The sequence below is a fragment of the Pteropus alecto genome, unplaced genomic scaffold, assembly GCF_000325575.1.
Source record: "Pteropus alecto unplaced genomic scaffold, ASM32557v1 scaffold22, whole genome shotgun sequence".
In the NCBI taxonomy this organism is placed as follows: domain Eukaryota; kingdom Metazoa; phylum Chordata; class Mammalia; order Chiroptera; family Pteropodidae; genus Pteropus; species Pteropus alecto.
Genome location: NW_006434839.1, coordinates 19155671 through 19161683, shown reverse-complemented (window position 1 = coordinate 19161683; position 6013 = coordinate 19155671). Strand labels below are relative to the sequence as shown.

General features: G+C 37.6%; 1 protein-coding gene across 6 annotated transcripts in view; it reads left to right on the top strand.

The window, feature by feature from the left end:
* Positions 1 to 6013, top strand: part of MET (MET proto-oncogene, receptor tyrosine kinase) — a 113465-nt gene that overhangs the window by 17925 nt on the left and 89527 nt on the right. For 4 of the 6 annotated variants that reach the window (XM_015588344.1, XM_006910586.2, XM_006910584.2 and 1 more), the window contains one exon: positions 2167 to 2333. The exons of the other annotated variants lie outside the window; for them this stretch is intronic. The gene's annotated coding sequence lies outside the window, so the exon portion shown is untranslated. The remainder of the gene's footprint in view (positions 1 to 2166; positions 2334 to 6013) is intronic. 6 annotated transcript variants of the gene reach the window in all.

The window sequence follows — 6013 nt, the reverse complement described above, 5'->3', positions numbered from 1 at the left end:
CTTTCCCATTAGCTTGAAATGCAGTGGATACAGATGCTCAAGCAATAACATCAGTAGCCTGCCTTTCTCCATGTCTGGGATCTTCTCCTTGGGTCAGTGTCATGCTCAGGCAGACTTTCTCCACATAGTGGCAAAGATGGTCATCAGACACTCCAAGTTAAAACATCAGTTTTGGTTTGTGTGATCTTTAAAGGAGAGAGGTCTTCTCACAGTATCTATATTGAATCCCCTAAAAGATTCTGATTGGCCTTGCTTTGGTCACATGCTCACCCCAGACCAACCTGTGGTTTAAAGGACTAGAGTTCATCGAAAGGCTAGCCTGGTCTGCAAGCTCACCCATAAGATAGCAAGGGGAGAGTTTTCAGAAGAGTTGCCAGCAGTAGAGACAGTGGCAGCTTGGCAGGTAAAAACAAATGTTTACTAAAATTTGCCTTTTGAATAAAAACATTTTCCAGGAAATATAAATAATTTGAAACAATTCAAGTAAGTATCATACTTTTAAAAAATTAGAAATACATTCAGAAGAACTAGATTACATGTTTATCACATTCTAGATAATATTTCATTGTTATTGAGTCTCAGTTTTGTCATCTAAACATAGGAATAATGCTTACCTTCAAAGCAATCATGCCAATTAGAAGAGATGATATAATTGACAGTGTGTTATAAACTATAAAGTACTATCTGTATAGTTATGAAATATAATGATTTCTAAGAAAATTAATTTGTAAAGAAAGCAACTATATCAAAGTTTGGAAAGTCTCTCTCTCATAAAATGTATTCCACTACCTGTTGTGTTTTTTTCTGAGGAATCGGTACTTGAATACAACACACACAGATGCTTTGTGACAGGTTTTTTGTTGATAATGAGGACAGCGATGATGACAGTAGCAGCAAAGATAGGCATAGATAGCTACTCAATAAATTCTTAGAGAATGTATTACTAGATTTCCTAAGGGATAAAAAAAGACCAATATAAGCTAATTTAGTGAGAAAACTAGAGGCAGATAGATAGATGGCAGACAGAGTTGAGTAACTGGTCTTAAGGTTAGGTTGAGCTGATACTTATATCTAACAGAGCAGCCCTTTTTATAGGAAATACTCCTAATACCAGTAGTTTAATGACCAAGGTGCCATTGATATAATCACTCCCAGGAAATGTTTTGCCAGTGAAATTATCTTAACTATCAACTGAAAAGAAATAAATGTTTTATGGATGATTCAGTTTCACCTGCTATGTGCACAAAATTTTAAGAGAATGAATTAGTCAGCCTGTTTGAATCATCTTTACGTGTTCCTTTTAGTAGGGAACTCAAAGTTGGTTAAATGGCCAGCACTATTTCAGAAAGAAAGAAAAAAAAAACTGTTAAAAAAGACATACTATATTGAAAGCCTAACCCAGGCAAATCACAGGAATAAATTATCAAGATAAAAATGTATGAAAACTGAAAGTATTTCTGGAATCACTACAAATATAAATACTAAAATTGCTCTCACAACTCAATCAGGCAAATTATATAGATGGAAAAAAGAAAGCCAACTCAATGGCAATAGATTATAATTGTAGAAAACCATCTCAGAGTTGAAAATCATTAGTTGGAAAATACTTAGGAGTTCATTAGTTCAACCCAGGAGTATTCTTGTAAATAATAACCGTCACTTCAGGGGAGAAAAAAAAGCCCCGATTTGTAGTGCTAGCCTATTTCTATGACATAAATACTCCCACCATGGCTGATTTCAAGCTACTGAGATGAGGTCACTGAACATGAGTTGGGAAGAGATGCACACAATTGGCTGTCATGAGCCAATGCCAAAGGGCTTCAGCACATGACTAGTTCAACACTATCATTTTACAATAAGAAAACAACTGAGGCCAAAGGAATTGGGTGACTGGCTTTGAATCATACAACTATTTAATTGCACTGCCACTACTTGAGCTCAGATTCTTCCCCCATGCTGCCCCTCAGTATTGTGAATGCATTATGAAAAAAGGACCATGTTTGGTTGATGGATTGGTAAGCCCACAGGACTCCCCTAACCTGGTTAAGTTCTCCTTTAGGTCCCCATAGAACTTTTCACATTGAGTTTAAACTGTGGTCTGTTTGTCTGCTTCTTCTACAAATCTGAGATCTCACTGACAACTGTTATTCATTTTTGTGTCTTCAGCACTCTGCACAGTATCTGGAACGTAGTAGATACTCAAAAAGTCTTTATCGAAGGCATGAACAAACAACAGTAATAGAAAACATTTATTGGCCTGCTATGTGCCAAGCACTGCTCTTGGTTTACATGCATTAACTCATGGACTCCTCAGAGTAACCATCACAAGTGAGGTAGGTACTATAATTATACCCATATTTCAGATGATAAAATGGAGGCTCAGAGAAATTACTTGCCCAAGGTCACACAGTGAATGGATTCGAACCCTGCAGTCTGTCTCCAGAGTCTGTGCACTTGATCATTCAGCTGTCACTTAATTAACTGGCAGTGTCATCAGGTGTACAACTCAGGAACAAATACTTCCAAAAGGCCCCTCTCCCTTATGAATGACATAGACATTTTCCACAGGAGGTCTAGTCTGATCAGAAATCCCCTTTGTTAATGGGGATGGGCCTAAATTAGTTGAAATGATCAAGGAAATGGGGCATTTAAGTGTTCTCATTATCTGGGAATTAAACAGAAATTCATATTTTAATTTAAAATCCTGTTGACACTGGTCCCTCTGCTCATCTTTTTTTGCTTTAATAAAATTAATAAATTATTGCTTTAATGAAATTAATCTTTGTTTTTTTCAACCTGAAAAATGGCATCACCAATTTGCTACCAAGAGAATATAAAGAAGGTACAGGAGACTGGGTTACTAATGCCAGGAGTATTCTGCAAGATTTTTTTTTAATAGAAAAAATCTCTTTCTTCCTCGATTGTTTTCTTATGATTTACCATCTCAAGTAAGATAACAAAAAAAAAAAAGCCCATTAGTACATTTGTACATTTTTTGGATTCTAGTTAATGGTGACTGTTTTATGCACCAACCTTAAGATATGAACCTTATTTTTAAAACATGATTTAATATAATACCTCGGATTTTTTTAAAGATAATTTTGACGGCTTCTTTAAAAAACCTTGAAGAAAAGTCATCCACCCTCTGCAGTGCATTAATAGACATCAAGTATTATGCAAATTGATTGTTATGCCTTCTTTTTCTTTTGACAGTAATGGTTAATTTATTTTCTTCCTCTATTATTTTCAACTAGAGAAAATACAGTGATAAATAATATATATTAGGCTAATGTTGCCAATTTTAAAGTTATACCAGTACCATACTGAGAATGCATTTAATTTTTCTGCTTAATATGGTCTAGAAGGTTTAGGTACATATTTATAGTTTGTTTGCAGTTTGTATTTGTCTCCTAATAAGATAACTTGTCCCAAATTCTTTTCTTTTACTCATTATCATTCCTCCCACTAGTGCCAGAAATTTTCTAGTACATTTCAAAACAATGCGACCTATAGGTAAAAATAGCAAGTACGACACCCTACATTTACATTTATATACACTATATAACAAAGTGCTTTCAAAGATGAGATCTCTTTCTGATATTTAAAACAATCACATGAGGGTATAGATATGAGACCCTGGAACTCAAGAGATGGATGAATTCCCTGAAGTCACACAGCTAGAGAGAGAAAGGGCCAGGACCAAAGCTCTGATTGTCTACCTTCTGCCCAGCACACTGCCGCCTCTTAGCTCAGGAAGCCACTGCAGTGTTCTTGAAGCATTTAAGAGCCTGGACAGATTCCTGTCAGTTAGACATGAGATTGAATCTGGTTCTAACTGTGTGACTTTTGGCAAGTTTGCTCAACTACGAGAGGAGAATAACACTTCCTACTTCACAGGGTGTTTATAAAGAGTAATTTAGAGGGTTTAGCAGAATGCCTGGCATATGGTAAGCACTCAATACATGTTATTTTTATTGTTACATGATTTCTCTTCCACTTCTTACCTTAATGAAGCTCCCTGCCCCGCCCTCTGGACTACTACAATTTCCCAGCCTTCAAAGATTATATATCTCATCGCATGCATTCATTTAGACCCTGAAATCATTATCTCCTTGACCTTCTGCTTTGGGTTTCTTCCATATCTCATAAATGTGGAGAGGAAGTCATAATGCATTGTATTTTAGCTCAGAGGAACCCTCAGAGCTACTAAGCAATTTTTTCTTTCATTTCTTGCTGACCTCAGTTTGCATGCCCTGCTGTAGCAATTCTAAACCCCTCCCCCAACACTCTGAAGTTCCTAATCCCTCTCTATATCTATCACTTTCAGCAGACGGTCATATACTCTAATTTATTTTTAAAACATTAGGATCCTGTGTCCTGAACTACTTCAGTGTCCCTGTACTTCATCTGACTTCTCATCCTCTCCTCTGTCTCAGATAGTGACAGGTCTTATGTTCCAGGGCTCTTGGAAATGACTCTTCTTCCTCTTTTGGATGGTTGTCCCAACAATTTTTATCTCCCTCATTTGCCTGCTTTGGTTCCCCACCTCTCTAGGCTCAACTACTTGCAGTTCTTCTGACCTGGCCGTGTGCACCTACCTGCCTCTATATGGTCACACAAAATGCTCTGCCACCTAGGAATTTCCATTCTCCAGCCTCCTTCAAGACTCAGCTCTAGCATCATTTCCAGTCTGGTTGGCTGCCCTTTCTAGACATTTCCATAACTGACTGTCACCCACTGCCTCCACTGGTTTTTGACTCCACTGGTTTTTCCAATGTTGGTATTCTCCAAGATTTGGTTCATTTGCCTTTTTTTTTGTTCACCTTGTCTCTCCATGAACATAGTCTTGGTTTTAACCATCACCTCTGTGTAGATGCAAAGTTTATTTCTAGTCCACCTAGAATCCCAGTTACTCCACCAAGACTGAGTCCTGAATGATCATTCTTCCTAGTGCAGAGATGGCAGTAACTTGGCATTCATGCTTCCACTTGCCACTGTCTCACCCAAAATGGATATCGTCTCACCCAAGACCTATTATGCCTAATTCCCAGTAAGGGCAGGCTTCTCCTCAGAATCCTTCTCATTATCCTCCTCTGTTGTTTGACACGAAAGCTCTGTCTGCTTGGAATCTTCATCTTCACTTATTCCATATACCTACTTCCTAGTAACAATGAAAAATCTACTAGTCATCCCCGTAGTAGAACATTTTCACTCATTTCTCATTATCACATCACATTTGACATATTTAAAAGAAACTAATTGTGTCCCCTGGTCTTCAGCCCTGCTTTCTCTTACTGGCTACCCTGGGTTTGTAGCTCGTCCCACTTTTCCTCAGATGACTGCTAATCATCTTTGCCTTCTCTCTTTTGTACTCCACCAACTTTGGTGTCAATCTTATTTATTCAAATATGTCTCTCATTCATCCCTTTCTGTCTATTCTTGGGGCCACTATTTTGGCTGGCCTTTTTTTACCTGATTATGGGCTATAATAATATCTTGTCATCTGGTCTTCCCATTGCCAGGTTCTCCCTTCTCTAAGCCATCTCGCCTCCAGATCAATCTTCCCAAAGTAAAACCTTAGTTATGTGACTATCCAGCCCCAAACCCTTTAATGATTTTCTTTTACTTCTTAAATAAAGCCCCAATTCCTATCAAATTTAATAGAGTAAAATTAGCTTTGAATTTGGAATCAAAGATTTGGATTCAAGTTCTGGTTACTCTATTTACCTCTTCTGTGATTTTGAACTTATTGCTTAAATTTTATTCACTCCTTTATTTGGCATGTATTTATTTAACACTACTATGTTCTAGACTCTATGTCAGGTACTTGGGATAGAGTGACAAGCCAAACAGACCTCATCCTTGTGCTCCTGGACCTTACAACACAGTAGACTTGTCCCTATTTTTCATAATCATAGTAATCCTAAGTACAGGCTATGCCTCCCTTGCTTGCTGCTTTTAGCTTTGGTTTGTGCCAAGCAGGACATTATACTGCCACGTGTCATAGTTGTTC